Genomic DNA, 19,723 nt, shown 5'->3' with positions numbered 1-19,723 from the left:
AAGATGTTTTATTTTTAAAATATTAAGAATATACATATAAACACCTGAACTCACACAATTTTCAGTATTTATAAAATGCTTTATAATACTGTCAGCACTTATGTCATAATATTGTAATTATTGGCATAATTACAATATTCCAATCTACCCATATTCCTTCCTGACATATTCACCCTTATACCCTCAACAGGAGTTCACGGATAGGGATAATAAAGAGAATGAGAAACAAAATCTTATTCACCTCTTTATTGCCAATATTTGAAAGTGGCTTGCATGCATAGTGTGTATTCAATACCTGTTGAATGAATGAATGGATACATGAATAAATACATGATGGGGAGCACTAATGACAAGATTATACTGGAAATAGGCCGGGCGCAGTGGCATGCGGAGGCTCACGCCTGCAATCCCAGCACTTTGGAAGGGTGAGGCATGCTAATCACCTGAGGTCAAAAGTTCAAGACCAGCCTGGCCAAAATAGCGAAACCCAATCTCTCCTAAAATTACAAAAATTGGCCGGGTGTTGGTGGTGCACCCCTACAGTAAAAAAATCTGAGGGTGGGGCCAACAATCTGTTTTCAAGGGCCTCCAAACTGATACTGATTAATGCTAAAGTTTGAGGATCATTATTCAAGTGCTCTCAACAATTCTGCAATCAGTTTAATAATTTGCTGTCCTTTCTTACATAAACTAGCTAGGTGGTATTTTCTTCGAGGAAACTGAACCCAGACCAGTTCAGAAAAATACAAAAAGTATAACTTGATTGTGGTGCAATACAGGCAAAGTAAACCCTTCAGAATAGAACACTTGACTTTATAGCAGTGTTCTGGCGTTTGCATTGATTTGTGATAGAGAAGCAGCCTCAAATATTATCCTCTACATTTTTATCTTATTGATTTTTTAACTGTAATTCAAGTTTCATGGAAATCTGATCATTATTTATTAGTGATATAAAGACAAACTACTTACTATTCCAGGAAAATTATTATGTTCAAATTCTTGTTAGTATTAACTCTGATGTATGAATCTGATTCATTATACAGAATTCTCAATTTTCAGTCTACAAATTCATTAGAAGTGCCCAACCTGGGGTCTTCTTTAGCCATTAAGTTCCTAGATGACTATTATAAAACAGACTAAGTTACTCTCAGTGTTAGAAAAAAAAACCTCTTGAAAATCAAACTTATTTATGCATAATAAAGCTTCATAGGCTTACATATGCCAGGTGTCTTTGCTTAAGTAAAATTTTATTTTCAGAACATAATTAAAAAATAGTTTGCTATCATGTGGATAAAAAGCTCTATTAGGCAGGCATATTTTTTATTAATAAAAATGGGGAAATCAATTATAATAAGTATAATTTGTACAGCATAATTTCTTTCAAAATATAAGACCCATGAGAATACACAGCTCACTGTAGCCTCCATCTCCCTGGGGCTCAGGTGATCCTCCCACCTCAGACTCCTGAGTGGCTGGCACTACAGGCGTGCACCACCACACCCAGCTAATTTTTTAAAAATTTCTTGTAGAGGCAGGGTCTCACTATATTGCCTAGGCTGATCCTGAACTCCTGGACTCAAGCAATTCTCCTGCCTTGGCTTGCCAAAGTGCTGGGATTATAGGTGTAAGCCACCATGCCTGGTCTTAAAATTCTTTATTCTAAGTAGAATGGTCCATATAATTCATTCTGAAGATGAATAAAAATTGAAATAAGACTACGAACATGGGCAATAAGCCTTTAATGTGTCTTTTTTTTTTTTTTTTTGGAGACAGTCTTGCTCTATTGCCCAGGTGCAGTGATGCGATCTTGGCTCACTGCCAACTCCACCTCCCGAGTTCAAGCAATTCTTGTGCTGTAGCCGCCTGAGTAGCTGGGACTACAGGCGTGCACCACCAGGCAGGCTAAGTTTTTTTGTATTTTTTAGTAGAGATGGGGTTTCGCCATGTTGGCCAGGCTGGTCTCAAACTCCTGGCCTCAAGTGATCCGCTTGCCTTGCCCCACCAAAGTGCTGGGATTACAAGCGTGAGCCACCCTGCCCAGCCTGTCTCATTATTTTGCTATTTCAAAATAATACAAATATTTCAGAACTCATGTTGATAGGTAAGTAGACAATTTCAAAAGAGAGACACTAATTCTGTGTCTGTTTTCTACTTTTCTGTATGACATTATGCTTTCCATTAGCATGGAGAAGTAAGGCAATATATGTTCTAAATATCCTTTCTTTCTTAAGACAAGCATTCCTCCTCCTGCTGGGAAAGGGATGTGAAAGTGTATGGGGGCATTTTTTTTAATTGTCATATTAGGGTTAGAGGGCTATTGGCATTAATGAGTGTAGACCAGGAACTTTAAAATCCTTCAATGCTTGGGATGGTCTGGTACAACTGATGTTTTATCCTAAAGGCCAATGGCAGTTCTTTAGAGAACTGCCCTTGCCCTCACCCTAGGCACTAAGCCCTCACTTAGTAATTAAGGATCTTGAGATCATCCTGCATATGGTGGTTCCTGAATTCAAGGACAGATGTCCTTATAAGATAAAGGCAAAGGGGCTGGGTGCGGTGGCTCATGCCCGTCATCTCAGCACTTTGGGAGGCCCAGGCGGGCGAATCACTTGAGGTCAGGAGTTTGAGACCAGCCTGGTCAACATGGTGAAAGCCCAACTCTACCAAAAATACAAAATAAGCAGGCATGGTCGTGTGCAACTGTAGTCCCAGCTACTCAGGAGGCTGAGGCAGAAGAATCCGTTGAACCCGGGAGGCAGAGGCTGTAGTGAGCTGAGATCACACCACTACACTCCAGCCTGGGTGACAGAGTGAGACTGTCTCAAAAAAAAAAAAAAGATAAAGGCAAAGGGAGATTTGAGACACACAGAGATGAAGGCCATGTGAAGGCAGAAGCAGAGATTAGAATTACGCAGCTACAAACCGAGGAACACCAATGATTTACTGAAACCTGTCAAAGCTAGGAGATCTCAAGGCATGTAACAGATTCTCCTTTACAGCCTCCAGAAGGAACCAACTCAGCCAATACCTTGGCTTTAGACTGCTGGCCTCCAAAGCTGTCCAAGAACAAATTTCTGTTATTTTTAGCCACCCTATTTGTGATAATTTATTATGGCAACCCTACAAAAAAAAGTTTCAGGTAAAAACCAGTCATACTTAGGATCACTAAACACATCTTAAAGTTCTATGATTAAAAAACAGAGGCATTAATTACCATTTATATTATTCAAAAATAATTAGAAACTATTAGGGCATTGGCTGGGCACAGTGGCTCATGTCTGTAATCCCAGCACTTTGGGAGGCCGAGTCGGGAGGATTGCTTGAGCCCAAGAGTTCGAAACAAGCCTGGGCGAAAGAGTGAGACCTCATCTCTATTTTTTTTTCTTCTTTCTTTCTTTTTTTTTTTTTTGAGACGGAGTCTCACTCTGTCGCCCAGGCTGGAGTGCAGTGGCACGATTTCGGCTCACTGCAAGCTCCACCTCCCAGGTTCATGCCATTCTCCTGCCTCAGCCTCCCGAGTAGCTGGGACTACAGGCACCCGCCACCACGCCTGGCTAATTTTTTGCATTTTTTTTAGTAGAGACGGGGTTTCACCGTGTTAGCCAGGACGGTCTCGATCTCCAGACCTCGTGATCCGCCCGCCTCGGCCTCCCAAAGTGCTGGGATTACAGGCGTGAGCCACCGCGCCCAGCCTTTTTCTTTTTTGAGACGGAGTCTTGCTCTGTCGCCCAGGCTGGAGTGCAGTGGCGCGATCTCGGATCACTGCAACCTCCGCCTCCCAGGTTCACGCCATTCTCCTGCCTCAGCCTCCCCAGCAGCTGGGACTACAGGCACCTGCCACCAAGCCCGCTAATTTTTTGTATTTTTAGTAGAGACAGCGTTTCACTGTGTTAGCCAGGATGGTCTCGATCTCCTGACCTCATGATCCACCCGCCTCGGCCTCCCAAAGTGCTGGGATTACAGGCGTAAGCCACCGCGCCCGGCCTTATTTTTTTTCGGAAGGAAGGAAGGAAGGAAGGGAGGGAGGGAGGGAGGGAGGGAAGGAAGGAAGGAAATATTAGACACTGACACTGAACAGCATATTATAACACAAAGCCTTGATTTTTAAACAACAGACAAGTATTGGGGGAACAACCAAAGTGATGTGATTAGAATATCTGTGCTGTTTAAAGTAGTTCCTGTAACAGTTGAAAATGAGAAATACAGATGCTTCCCGACTTAAAATTTTTTGACTTTACCATAGTTTAAAAGCAATGTATGGAAATCTTACTTCAAATTTTTATCATCTTCTGGGTTAGTTATATAGAGTAAGATACTCTCTCATGATGCCTGAGTGCAGTCACACCTCACTGCAGCCTCAAACTCCTAAGCTTAAGTGATCCAACTGCCTCAGCTTCTGGAGTAGCTAGGACTATAGGTGTGCACCACTATGCCCAGCTAACTTTTCTTTTTATTTTTCAGAGACAAGGTCTCACTATATTACCCAGGCTGGTCTCAAGTTCCTGGCATCAAATGATTTTCCCACCTCAGCCTCCTGAAGTATTGGGATTACAGGCATGAGCCACTGTACCCGGTCAAAAGAACACATTCCTGAGTAACAAGTTCCAATACCAAATAAAGAATTACCTCTTGCAGGCAGCAAAAGAATACATAAATTGAACTACATCCAAAGTAAAAACTTTGGGCTGGGCGTGGTGGCTCATGCCTATAATAGATCCCAGCACTTTGGGAGGCCTAGGTGGGCGGATCACTGAGGTCAGGGAGTTCCATACCAGCCTAGCCAACATGGCAAAACCCCATTGCTACCAAAAATACAAAAATTAGCCAGATGTGGTAGCACACACCTGTAATCCCAGCTACTTGGGAGGCTGAGGCAGGAGAATGGCTTGAACCTGGGCGGGTAGGTGGGGTGGGGGGCGGAAATTGCAGTGAGCTGAGATGACACCATTGCACTCCAGCCTGGGCAACAGAGTGAGACTCCATCTCAAAAAAAAAACAAAAACAAAAAAACAAAAACCAACCAACAAACAAAAACAAAAATAAAAACTTGCACATTATGGATACAATCAAAAGAGTGAAACGGCAAGCTATGGGAGAAAATATTTGCAAATCATATATCTGATAAGTGGTTAATATCCAAAATATATAAAGAACTCCTACAACTTAACAACATAAAACAAATGACCCAATTAAAAAATGGGCAAAGGACCTGAATAGGTATTTTTCCAAATGGCCAACAAGCACATAAAAAGATGCTCAATATCTCCAATCATTAGGGAAATATAAAACAAAACCACAATGACATTTCACCTCACACCCATTAGGACAGCGACTATTTAAAAAAAATAACAAGTGACGGCAAGAAGGTGAAGAAACTGGAAGCCTTGTAGGTTCTCAAAAAATTAAAACTAGGCCAGGCGTAGTGGTTCACGCCGCACTTTGGGAGGCTGAGGTGGGAGGATTACTTGAAGCTGAATGTTCACGACCAGCCTGACAACATAGTAAGATCTTATCTCTAAAATAAAATTTAAAAATCAGCCAGGTAGCAGCCGGGCGTGGTGGCTCATGCCTGTAATCCCAGCACTTTGAGAGGCCGAGGCAGGTGAATCACAAGGTCAGGAGTTTGCAACCAGCCTGGCTAACATGGTGATACCCTGTATCTACTAAAAATACAAAAAAATTAGCTGGACATAGTGGCGGGTGCCTGTAATCCTAGCTACTCAGTAGGCTGAGGCAGGAGAATCGCTTGAACCCGGGAGGCAGAGGTTGCAGTGAGCCGAGATCGTGCCACTGTACTCCAGCCTGGGCGACACAGTGAGACTCTGTCTCAAAAAAAAAAAAAAAAAAAAATTAGACAGGCATGGGGTCATGTGCCTATAATCCTAGCTACCCGGGAGGCTGAGGCAGGAGGATCATTTGAGCCCAGGAGTTCAAGGTTACAGTGAGCTATGATCGTGCCACTGCACTCCAGTCTAGGCAACAAAGCAAGACCCTGTCTCTTAAAAAAAATTAAAAATAGCATTTTTATCATATGATTCTGCAATTCTATTTCTTGGTATACATCCAAAAGAATTGAAAGCAGGGTCTCAAAGAGATATTTGTATACCTACATTCATTGGAGCTTTATTCATAATAGCCAAGAGGTAGAAGTAACTCAAGTGTCCACGATGGATGAATGGATGAATAAATGTAGTATTTACGTAAAATGGAATATTATTCAGCCTTCAAAAAAATTCTAACACATGCTACAAGATGGATGAACCTTCATGACACTATGCTAAGTGAAATGAGCTAGTTGCAAAAAGACAAATATGATATGATTCTACTTATATGATAAACTTAGAGTAGTCAAATTCATAGAGACAGAAAGTAGAGGATGGCTGGAGGGCCTGAGAAGAAGGGGTAATAGTGAGTTGTTATTTAATGGGTATAGAGTTTCAGTACTTGAAGGTGAAGAGTTCTGGAGATTGGTCGTACGACAATAGGAACTATACTGAACTGTACACTTAAAAATGGTAAGACGATAAATTTCACATTTTGTGTATTTTACCACAGCTAAAATTTTTACAAAATAATTTATTGTAACGTACATACACTACATGCAGCTGTCTTGACTAAGACAGAAAACTGCTCTGAAAAATAATTAGGAATAAATTTAACAAAAGAACTGTAAGGCTTGTACACTGAGTAAACTATAAAACATTGTTGAAATAAATGAAATAAGGTCTAAATAAATGGAAAGATATCGTGTTCATGAATTAAGAGACTTTCTATTGTTAATATAGCAATACTCCCCAAACTGCCTATCAAAATCCCAGTTGTCTTTTTTCAGATATGGAAAACTGATCACAATTCATATGGAAATGCAAGGAACCCAAAACAGCCATAATAATCTTGAAAAAGAAAAACAGGCCAGGCACGGTGTCTCTCGCCTGTAATCCCAGCACTTTGGGAGGCTGAGGCAGGCGGATCAGCTGAGTCAGGAGTTCGAGACCAGCCATGGCCAACATGGTGAAACCCTGTCTCTGCTAAAAATACAAAAATTAGCTGGGCATGGTAGTGCAAGCCTGTAATCCCAGCTACTCGGGAGGCTGAGGCAGGAGAATTGCTTGAACCTGGGAGGCGGAGGTTGCAGTGAGCTGAGATCACACCATTGGACTCCAGTGTGGGCAACAAGAGTGAAACTCCATCTCAAGAGAAGAGAAGAGAAGAGAAAAGAGAAGAGAAAGAAAAAGAAGAACAAAGTTGAAGAACTCAGCTTTCTCTATTTTAAAACTAATTACAAAGCAATAGTTATCAAGACAGTGTGGTCCTGGCATAAGGATCAATGGATCCTTGACATATTGATGAATGGAATAGAATTAAGAATTCAGAAATACACCTTTGCACTTACGGTCAATTGATTTTTTTTTTTTTTTTTTTTTTTTTTAGACGGAGTCTCGGTCTGTCGCCCAGGCTGGAGTGCAGTGGCGCGATCTCGGCTCACTGCAACCTCCACCTCCCGGATTCATGCCATTCTCCTGCCTCAGCCTCCTGAGTAGCTAGGACTACAGGCACATGCCACCACGCCTGGCTAATTTTTTTGTATTTTTTAGTAGAGATGGGGTTTCACCGTGTCAGCCAGGATGGTCTTGATCTCCTGACCTCATGATCCACCCGCCTCGGCCTCCCAAAGTGCTGGGATTACAGGCATGAGCCACCGTGCCCGGCCTGTCAATTGATTTTTGACAAGGATACCAAGACTTTTCAATTGGGAAAAATAATATTTTCCACAAAAGATACTGGAAAACTGGATATCAAACAAAAGAATGAAGTTGGACTCCCTACCTCATGCCATATACAAAAATTAACTCAAAATGGATCACAGACCTAAATGTAAGAGCTAAAACTATAAAACCCCAAGAAAAAAACACAACAGCAAACCTTTGTGACTGTGTATTAGAAAATGGTTTCAGGTTGGGTGTGGTGGCTCACACCTGTATTCCCAGGACTTTGGGAGGCCGAGGCAGGCAGATCACCTGAGGTCAGGAGTTTGAGACCAGCCTGCCCAACATGGCAAAACCCCATCTCTACTAAAAATACAAATGCTAGGCATGGTGGCAAACACCTGTAATCCCAGCTACTCGGGAGGCTGAGACAGGAGAATAGCGTGAACCCAAGAGGTGGAGGTTGCAGTGAGCTGACATCGCACCACTGCACTCCAGCCTGGGTGACAGAGTGAGGCTCCATTTAAAAGAAAAAAAAGAAAAAGAAAAAGAAAAAGAAAATGGTTTCAGAGTGACAAAATAAAAAAAGATAAATTAGACTTCATTAAAAATGTCAAAACTATGTACCTCAAAGAATACCACCAACTAAGTAAAATGACAAGCCAAAGAATGAGACTTGTATCTACTATGTAAAAAGAACTTTTACAACTCAACAATAAAAAGACAAATATGCACAATTTTTATATGGGCAATGGGTTTGAATTAACATTTTACCAAATAAAATATACAATGTTTAAGAAGCACAGGAAAAGATGCTCATCACCATTATTCATTACGGAAATGAAAACCAAAACCATAATGAGATATTACATCACACACATTAGGATGACTATAACCAAAAAGAAACTGGTCACTATTTTCAAGTAGAGAAAGGTTAAAAAATTGGAAATGAAAAGAAAATAATTGAAAGTTGGGAGGAAAGAATAAAAGCTGCCAAAGGTTAAAACACAGTAGTGCTTCTTACTGCACACCCCATCTCAAGCATGTGTTTGGAGGTTTTAATGTGTAAATACAAATACTTAACTGTATTATGTGCCACTCTGGTGGGAATGTTGATAATGGGGGAGGCTATGCATGTGTGGGAGCAGGGGGGAGATAATGGGAATTCTCTTCTTTCCTCTCAATTTTGCTATCAACCTAAACTGCTCTACTTTTTTTTATTAAAAAATTTTTTATTACCTCACAGTTTCTATGGGAATCTACATACTGTTTATATAAGTGCTCTGCCAGGATCTTTTACAAGACTGTAATCAGGGTGTAGGCTGGTGCCATAGTCATCTCAAGACTCAACTAAGACAGTATCTATCGCTGAGCTCACTCAATAGCTGTTGGCAGGGTTCACAAATTGTTGGACTATGGGCCTCAGTTCCTTGCTGGGTATTGGCAAGTTAGCTGACCTCAGTTCTTTGTCAAGTGGCCCTCTTCAACAGAGCAAGCACAAAAGAAGAGCCAGAGAGAACACATCAGCAAAATAACAGTCATGGTCTTTTAAAACCTAATTACAGAAGTGATATACCATCACTTTTGTCTAATTTGTTAAAATCAAGTTATTAAGTCTAGCTCACATTCAGAAGGACAGGATTACACAAGGGTGAGAATACCAGGAGGCAGGGATCATTGGGAACCATGTCAGAAGCTGCCTACCACAATATATACACTTTTGATTTTTTTCTTCTTTTTTATTTTTATTTATGGTTTGAGACAGGGTCTCGGTCTGTCACCCAGGCTGGAGTGCAGTGGTGTAATCATGGCTCACTGCAGCCTCGACTTCCTGGGCTCAGGTAATTCTCCCATCTCAGCCTCTCAAATAGCTGAGACTATAACATGCACCACCACAACTGGCTAATCTTTTTGTTCTTTCGTTTCGTTTTGTTTTTGTAGAGACGGGGTTTTGCTATGTTGCCCAAGTTACTATTGAAACTGCTGGGCTCAAGTGATCCACCAACTTCAGCCTCTCAAAATGCTGGGATTACAGGTGTGAGCTGCCATGCCTGGCCCTTCTTAGAGCGGTCTTGCTTTGTTGCCCCACCTGGAGTGCAGTGGAGTGATCATAGCTCAGTGTAGCCTTAAACTCCTGGGCTCAAATGATCCTCCCACCTCAGCCTTCCAAACAGTTGGGACTACTTTGGAAGTACGGGCACATGCCACCATGCCCTGCTAACTTAAAAAGAGCCTCAAGTCACAATGTTCTGTCAACCCATTCCAAATACATAGCCTTCTTTTATGTTTTTCTGTTTAAAGACAACTTATTTAACGTACTGTATATGGTTGTATATGGTTGACTCATTGACACTTAACTCATGGCCAACAGCACTATAACTCATGCCTGAATGAATTTTACCTCACACACGTATTTCTCCTGAAGGTGTATCACAGCCTTCTTGTTCTTTGGAATACTAGACAGCACTTTGGCACCACTCTTGCAGGCCATTTCAAACCACAAAAGCAACAGAAAGCATAAAAATGCAAAAGAATACCACTAAATAGACTGAAAAAGATACTTGTTTACAGTATGACAACTGAAACAAGAAGGCAGAGCATAGCCTTCTTCAACCTAAGCTAGGAACGTGCACCTTGGGTGACTCGAATTTTTTGCCACTCTGTGCATGTCTAGGAATGACCATGAAAGCACTGTGAATATTGGTTTTGGGGTTACAAATACATTTTAGCAAGTAAAAGGGGGGCAAAACGGAATTCAGGAACAATGAGGATCCACTGCCTCTTACTTATTGCTAAACACTTTTACAAATATACAATTGGAGGAAAAAAGGCAGAATATCTGTTTTTTCAGGAACAACTTCCTATAGCTTTTATTATTTATTTATTTATTTATTTTGGAGATGGAGTCTCACTCTGTCGCCCAGGCTGGAGTGCAGTGGGGTGAATTCAGCTCACTGCAACCTCCGCCTCTTAGGTTCAAGCTATTCTCTTGCCTCAGTCTCCCAAGTAGCTGGGACTACAGTCACCTGCCACCACGCCCAGCTAATTTTTGTATTTTCAGTAGAGATGGGTTTCATCATATTGGCCAGGCTAGTCTCAAACTCCTGACCTTGTGATCCGCCCGCCTTGGCCTCCCAAAGTGCTGGGATTACAGGTGTGAGCCACCGCTCCCGGCTTAGCTTTTATTTTTTTTCTGTGTATGAAAGATGCAGGAAATAGTATGTGTTCTGTTTCTCAAGTATAAGGACATAGGAAACAACAAATATCATAGGAAACTCAATAACAATCCTTCAAATTAAAAAAAATCACAGAATATAGGCTTTCATACATAATAAATAAAAATTAGCAGAAAAGTATCCTTTATGGTAAAAGGAAAATGATATGGGGGAGGATGTTTGTAATAGTTTCTAAAACGACTTAAAGACAGTTATTTCCTAAGAAAGTAACTGTTATTTATTGAATGTCTTCTCTATGTGGGCACTTTAGTGTATTATCTTGTTTAATCTAAACACCCACATAAATTGGATACTATTATTTTGCATATGAAGTAATTGATGCACAGAGGCTAAATAATCTGCTCAAGGTTATGTTTAGCAAGTTTAACAGCAAAGTTTTTAACCCAGGCACTACGACTGATGACCTATGCTCTTAATCATTACACTTATATAACATTCCAAACAATCAAGTGAAACCTTTTGCTTCTCTCCCTCAAATTATCCTTTTTTTTTTTTTTTGGCAGTTGATTAAGCTAATTTCATATTACAGCTAATACAAAATGTGTTGTTTTTAATGAGACATTTTGAGAAGTGCTCAAAACAGTATATTGAAGTTGTCCGTGTATTCTTAGTCAAAGTTGTGTCTGTTCAACTATTATTTAACTTATTTTATTTATTTTTTTTGAGTCTCGCTCTGCATCCCAGGCTGGAGTGCAATGGCGCAATCTCAGCTCACTGCAACTTCCGCCTCCCGGGTTCCAGCAATTCTCCAGCCTCAGCCTCCCAAGTAACCGGGATTACAGGCGCATGCCACCACACCCAGCTAATTATTTTGTATTTTAGTAGAGACGGGTTTCATTGTGTTACCAAGGCTGGTCTCCAACTCCTGAACTCAGGCAATCCACCCACCTCGGCTTCCCCAAGTGCTAGGATTACAGGCATGAGCCACCGCACCCAGCCTATTTAACATTATTTTAAAGATGCTTGTTACTCAAATCATGGCTAGTCTCATCTTGGTTTTGAATGTATTTTAAATGTTTCCATGTATCTATGACTCTATTATAGTACATCTGTATCTGAAACCACTAAATAATTATTAGATGGGTAATTAGTTTTTGCATATGAAAATACGCAGAAAATGCTCAGTAATCAGAGAGCACATTATAAGGAAATGAGACACAGTTAAGGCAGGAAGAGAGGGACACACATGGAATTGGAAATCCTAAAAAGACAATAAAAATTGCAGTTGTTGAAATAAAGACATGGAAATTATTTCATAGTCTGCAACCAATTCTGTCTAGTATTTCAGAAGATATTTATTAAACACTGGTCAATTCCACCATACATGCTTGGGACTTAGATTTTTTTTTTTTTTTTTTTTTTTTAACCTTGAGACAGAGTTTCACTCTTGTTGCCCAGGCTGGAGTGCAATGCTGCAATCTTGGCTCACTGCAACCTCCGCCTCCCGGGTTCAAGCGATTCTCCTACCTTGGCCTCCCAAGTAGCTGAGATTACAGGCATGTGCCACCACGCCCGGCTAATTTTGCATTTTTTTTTAGTAGAGACGGGGTTTCTCCATGTTGATCAGTCTGGTCTCAAACTCCTGACCTTAGGTGATCTGCCCACTTTGGCCTCCCAAAGGGCTGGAATTACAGGCGTGAGTCACTGCACCCGGCCGGGACTTAGATTTTACAGACGAAAAGCTTCCACTGAGTTTATCAGTAAAAGCCAGGTCAGTTAACAGGTTTTGCTTTGTTCATCAGGCAAGTAAGTAATGTAAAATTTTAAAAACCCCAACATGAAAAAGGATTACTTTTTGAGAGAAGAGGAGCAAGGTAGGTAGGTAGGGTAGATACGGGATAGAGGCTGGCATTCAGAAGTGCAGAGCTAACAAAACTTCAGAATGAAAACTGTCTGATGAACAATAAATAATGTGTAAATGGAATTTTGTTACTACTGCATTAAAGAATTAATATTTTCCTAAAGGATGCAACCTTATATTTCTCTTATCCTGTGCCTTCTACATTAATATATATTTTTTAATTTTTTATTTTTGTGGGTACATAGTAGGTATATATATTTATGGGGTACGTGAGATGTTACGCTAGTATTTTGAAAAAGTATAAAAATGTGGCCGGGCGTGGTGACTCACACCTGTAATTCCAACACTTTGGGAAGCCGAGGCAGGTGGATCACCTGAGGTCAGGAGTTCGAGACCAGCTTGGCCAAACTACTAAAAATACAAATACAAAAAACCTGCACTCCCACCTGGGCAACAGAACGAGACTGAATCAAAAAACAACAACACAAAACAAAAACCTGACAACTATGAAACATATATAGTAACCTGGAAAATATTTATGTTAAACAAAAAGGCAGGATCTAAAATGGATGTATATTACAAATACAGCTACGCAAAAATAAGAGAGAAAAGACTGGAAAGAAACATTCTAAATATTAACAATGGTTGTATATGGGTGTAGAGACTATTGGAGATTATTTTTTTCCTTGCTACTTATGTCATTTTTCTCTTTTTCCAAATTAACAAGCAGGTTATTGGTTACACAAATAATACATGAATATATTCTCATTTTAAATTAAAGATTCAAACAATACAAAACTATAGGAATAATAAGTGACCTTTCCAGCAGGCGCGGTGGCTCACGCCTGTAATCCCAGCACTTTGGGAGGCCGAGGCGGGCGGATCATGAGGTCAGGAGATCGAGACCATCCTGGCTAACACGGTGAAACCCCGTCTCTATTAAAAATACAAAAACAAATTAGCCAGGCGTGGTGGCAGGCGCCTGTAGTCCCAGCTACTCAGGAGGCTGAGGCAGGAGAATGGCGTGAACCCGGGAGGTGGAGCTTGCAGTGAGCCGAGTGAGCCACCATACTCCAGCCTGGGCGACAGAGCGAGACTCCGCCTCAAAAAAATAAAAAATAAAAATAAAAAATAACCTTTCCACAGTCTTCCCACACTACCTACTTTTTTGTTTTGTTTTGTTTTTGTTTTTGTTTGAGACGGAATCTCTTTCTGTTGCCCAGGCTGGAGTGCAGTGGCATGATCTCAGCTTACTGCAACCTCCACTTCACTTCCCAGGTTCAAGAGATTCTTCTGCCTCAGCCTCCTGAGTAGCTGGGACTGCAGGCACATGCCACCACACCTGGCTATACTTTTTGTATTTTTAGTAGAGATGGGGTTTCGTCATATAGGCCAGGCTGGTCTCGAACTCCTGACCTCATGATCCACCTGCCTCGGCCTTTCAAAGTGCTGGAATTATAGATGTGAGCCACCGTGCCCGGCGATCCACTTATTTCTTTGCTAAGTTTGCACAGTTTTTAGTAATTTTATTTTTTATTTTATTATTTTTGGTGAGACAGAGTCTCGCTCTGTCGCCCAGGCTGGAGTGCAGTGGCATGATCTCGGCTCACTGCAACCTCTGCCTCCCGGGTTCAAGGAATTCTTCTGCCTCAGCCTCCCGAACAGCTGGGACTACAGGGGTGTGCCACCATGCCCAGCTAATTTTTGTATTTTTAGTAGAGATGGGGTTTCACCATATTGGCCAAGCTGATCTTGAACTCCTGACCTCATGATCCGCCTGCCTCGGCCTCCCAAGGTGCTGGGATTACAGGCATGAGCCACTGCGCCCGGCTATTTTATTTTATTTTATTTTATTTATTTTGAGACAGTGTCTCACTCTGTCGCCCAGGCTGGAGTGCAATGGCACAATCTCTGCTCACTGCAACCTCCGCCTCCTGGGTTCAAGCGATTCTCGTGCCTCAGCCTCCCGAATAGGTGGGATTACAGGCACCCACTACCACACCCAGCTAATTTTTTCTATTTTTAGTAGAGACAGGGTTTTTCCATGTTGGCCAGGATGTCTCAAACTCCTGACCTCAAGTGAGCCGCCCGCCTTGGCCTCTCAAACTGCTGAGATTAGTGGCGTAAGCCACCGCACCTGGCCAGTTTTTTGTAATTTTAAAATATGTTTTTGTTAAAATTTTTATGTTCATTTTTTTTTAAGACAGGTTCTCACTCTGTAGCCTAGGCTGGAGTGCACTGGCGCAATCTTGGATTACAGCAACTTCCGCCTCCCAAACCCAAGTGATCCTCCCATCTCAGCCTCCCAAGTAGCAGGGATCACAGGTGTGCGCCACTATGCCCAGCTAATTTTTGTATTTTTGGTACAGATGGGGTTTCTCCATGTTGCCCAGACTGGTCTCAAACTCCTGGGATCAAGCGATCCGCCTGCTTTGGCCTCCCAAAGTGCTGGGATTACAGGCATGAGCCACTGTGCCCTGCCATAATGAAAAATTTTAAAGGAGAAAAAACTCACCATCACCAAACTTTCTATTTATTGTTATATGGCCATGAGCAAAAGTTCTGTTTCTGATTTTTATATTTTAATTTCTTTCTTTAAACTTCAACAAATAAAATTATTTTTATTTTGGTTAAACACCTAGCAATTGCAGACTAAATGTCTGACATTTGATATTACAGTAGTTATTTTTCTTGAGGTTAGTGCAAAAGCCAAAACTGATCTTGTTTGCCAACTTTAACTTCACTCAATTTTTTTGTCTCAAGAACAAAATATATAAATTGAGTTAATGCTTCCAAATTAGAGCGCTTTACTTAAAACACTTTCCCTTTTTATTGCAATAGCATTACTGATTCCTAGCTGGCAATATTCCTACTTTTGGGTCAAAAGGTTATAGTAAACTAAACTAAGACCTAGGTAACAATCTGAAATGTAAGGCAGCTGTAAAGATCTTTGAGGATATGTATGAACAAATTCACTTTCTCTCTTTCTTTTTCTTTTTGAGACGGAGTCTCTGTCGCCCAGGCTAGAGGGCAGTGGTGCAATCTCGGCTCACTGCAATCTCTGTTTCCTGGGTTCAAGTGATTCTTCTGCCTCAGCCTCCCAAGTAGCTGGGATTACAGGCATGCGCCACCATGCCCGGCTAATTTTTGTATTTTTAGTAGAGATGGGGTTTCACCGTGGTAGCCAGGCTGGCATGGAACTCCGGACCTCAGGTGATCCACCCACCTTGGCCTCCCAAAGTGCTGGGATTACAGGTGTGAGCCACCGCACATGGCCACTTTCTCTCTTTCATCTAGCTAGAAGTACAAGTGAAAATTAGAGACTTTGTTTTGTTTGTGAAAAATGAATGTATCCAATTCAATACAATCTCCTAATAGAAGCTAATGGCCTTCAATAGGTAGAAACTACAGCTATAAAGAAAATTTCCTATTGCTTTCAGTTTAGTGCTTCATCAACAAATCAAAGGAAATAATCCAAAACTGATGATCCTAGAGTATGGTCTGTTATAATTGGTTGACTAAGAAAATTCTTGAGATGTGCTATATTTTAACTTTTTAAACTTTAAAAATTGTTTAAACTTTTTATTAGGAAATAATTTAAACCTTACACAACAGTCACAAGAATAGTACAAAGAATACACCATATACTTTTACCCAGATTTACCTATTCACCTACTGATACCATTTTACTGTTTGCTTTTATTACCTCTCTCTTTCTACACACACACACACACACACACACACACACACAATCTTTTTTTGAACCAATACACAGTAGAATCATGGTCCTTTATTCTTAAACACTTCTTAGATTATTTCCTAAGAATATGGTTATTCTCTTACAAAACCACAGTACTGTTATCAGCTTCAGCACATTTAACATTGAAACAACATTTTTCTCTAATCATCATGTCCTTTATCACATTCTTCTCATCCAGTAAAAGACAGGCACTGCCTAGTCGTCCAGTCTGTTTTGCTTCCTTTGACCTAGACCTTTCCCACAGTCTGTTTTATATGACAGTCGCATTTTTGAAAAATGAGATCCCCCTTTTTGTAACAGAACATTCCTAATTTGGGGTTTGTGTGATATTACCTCATGATTAAATTCAGGTTATGCATTCTTGACTGGAATATAGTACTATATTAGTTATGTGTCCTTCTCTAGGTATCATGGATTTCCATGTGTCCTTCTTTAATAATGTTAACTTTTATTATCTGGTCAAGGTGTCCATTTTTCCCATTTTATAATTACTAACTTTTCCCTTGAGATATGTGGGAGGCATGCAAATATCCTGGCTCCTCATTGAAACTGCCCCTAGATTTAGGATCCTTTGATGATTCTTGCCTGATCCAATCCTTAACACAATGGTTGCAGAATGATAAGCTGCCAACTCCAGCAATCCTACATTTACCAGTTGGCACTTGACATTCTACTCATGATTCATTTTCCTTCCAGTGGTTCACAGTTCATTAATGTACTTGTTTAGCACTCAAATTGACCCAGATTTAGCCAGTGGGAGTTCCTTCCAGCTGGCTCCTGTGTCCTTATGACAAGTCTCCATGATATTTTTAGGTACTTTTCCTTCCTTTTTTTGCTTTGTTTTGTTTTTGAGACAGGGTCTCACTGTCACCCAGGCTGGAGTACAGGGGCCTGATCACAGCTTAATGCAGCCTTGACTTCCCAAGTTCAAGTGATCCTCCCACCTCAGCCTCTCAAGTAGCTGGGACTACAGGCGTGTGCCACACCTGGCTACTTTTTAATTTTTTTTTTGAGATAAGGTCTATGTTGCCCAGGCTGGTTGTGAAATTCTGGGATCAAGCAGTCCTCTTGCCTTGGCCTGCCAACGTGCTGGGATTACAGGCTCTTTCCTTACTTTCTTACAAAAATTATTAAAACATTACAAGATGTCCCAGGCTTATCTTGTATCTATCCTGCTCCAGTCATGGGATAAATCATTTTTCTAAGAAGGCTTCGTTCCTTTTTTTTATTTTTATCTTTTGAGACAGCGTTTCACTCTTGCTGCCCAGGCTGGAGTGCAATGGCATGATCTCGGCTCACTGCAACCTCCGCCTCCCAGGTTCAAGTGATTCTCCTGTCTCACCCTCCTGGGTAGATGGGATTACAGGCATGCACCAGCACACCCAGCTAATTTTTGTATTTTTAGTAGAGATGGGGTTTCACCATGTTGGCCAGGATGGTCTTGATCTCTTTACCTCGTGATCTGCCCGCCTCTGTCTCCCAAAGTGCTGGGATTACAGGTATGAGCCCCTGCACCCGGCCTCAACTTATTTTCTTAATCCTATAATGCATCTACGATGGTTTCAGAATTGCTTTGCCCACACTACTAAAAGACAAATCTTCTCAAAAGAGTTCAGTATTTGTTTGCAATTCTCCTCCATCCTTTATATCACATCTTGCACAAGAGTGTATATAGTCAAATACTGTGCTTATAAATCACTTGAATTAGTTCTTTTTCTCTTCAGGGCTTTTTCCCCCCCCCTTATCTTTCAATAACTTTGGTATCAGGGTAGTTATTATAGTAATATGAAATACAACTGGGGCCGGGCGCGGTGGCTCAGGCCTGTAATCTCAGCACTTTGGGAGGCCGAGGTGGGCGGATCATCTGAGGTCGGGAATTTGAGACCAGCCTGGCCAACACAGCGAAACCCCATCTCTACTAAATATACAACAATTAGCTGGGTGTGGTGGCAGACACCTGTTATCCTGGCTACTTGGGAGGCTGAGACAGGAGATCACTTGAACCTGGGAGGTGGACGTTGCAGTGAGCCGGGATCGTGCCACTGTACTCTAGCCAGGGTGACAAAAGCAAGATTCTGTCTCAAAAAAATAAATAAATAAAATAAAAATAAAATTGGGTTCATTTATTTCAGTTTGCGTATACTGTGAAGAATTTTTCTCCTTTCCATTGTTAGGTACTTAATTTTTTTTGCTTACGTAGAATAGTGACACGATGCCAACAGTAAAAACTACATACAAAAAGCTACACTCAGGCCGAGTACAGTGGCTCACACCTGTAATCCCAGCACTTTGGGAGGCTGAGGCAGGTGGATCACCTGAGGTCGGGACTTCGAGACCAGCCTGACCAACATGGAGAAACCCCGTCTCTACTAAAAATACAAAATTAGCCGGGCGTGGTGGCACATGCCTGATCCCAGCTACTAGGGAGGCTGAGGCAGGAGAATCGCTTGAACCTGGGAGGCAGAGGTTGTGGTGAGCCGAGATCGTGCCATTGCACTCCAGCCTCGGCAACAAGAGCAAAACTCCATCTCAAAAAAACAAAACAAAAAAATAAACAAAAACCAAAAAAAAAGCTACACTCAGAGAACATTCACTCCCTTCCATATTCTTTCTGTCTCATTCCTTGGATCCCTTATAAATAACCAAGTTCATTATTTTCTATTTATTCTTTGTTTCTCTTTTTAAAGGTAAGTCAATAATAGATAGGCTTTTTTATTTTCCTTCCAGTCCTATACAAGACAGCCTACTATATGTACTTTTTGCATCTAATATTACCGGTGAAAATCACTCTGTGCTAGTTCATAGAGATCTTATTTTTTTCTTATAGCTGTATAGTTGGTACTCCATTACATGTATGTACCATAGTATATTTCAACTAATCTCCTATTCTTGGACATTTACTTCCTAATATTGTGCAGTTACAAATAACACTGCAGTAAACAACTCAATGTCTATGTATATTCGTACTATTGAAGATGTATCTTCCAGATAAATTCCAAGAAATGTGAAAGCTAGGTGAAAGAGTAAGCACACATGTAGTTGTCTTAACCAAATTTCCCTCCATACAGGTTGTAAAGTACTACATTTTATTTTATTTTGAGACAGAGTCTTGCTGTGTCGCCTAGGTTAGAGGGCAGTGGCACAATAGCTGCACCTTCAACTTCCTAGGCTCAAGCAAATCTCCAACCTCAGCCTCCCAAATAGCTGAACTACACATGCG

General features: G+C 41.0%; 1 protein-coding gene across 1 annotated transcript in view; it reads right to left on the bottom strand.

Annotated features, from left to right (window-relative positions):
• Nucleotides 1-19,723, bottom strand: part of LOC129143431 (bone morphogenetic protein receptor type-2-like) — a 115,870-nt gene that overhangs the window by 72,317 nt on the left and 23,830 nt on the right.

Source organism: Pan troglodytes, chromosome 13, assembly GCF_028858775.2.
Source record: "Pan troglodytes isolate AG18354 chromosome 13, NHGRI_mPanTro3-v2.0_pri, whole genome shotgun sequence".
In the NCBI taxonomy this organism is placed as follows: Eukaryota; Metazoa; Chordata; class Mammalia; order Primates; family Hominidae; genus Pan; species Pan troglodytes.
This window is presented reverse-complemented; position numbering and strand designations above follow the sequence as displayed.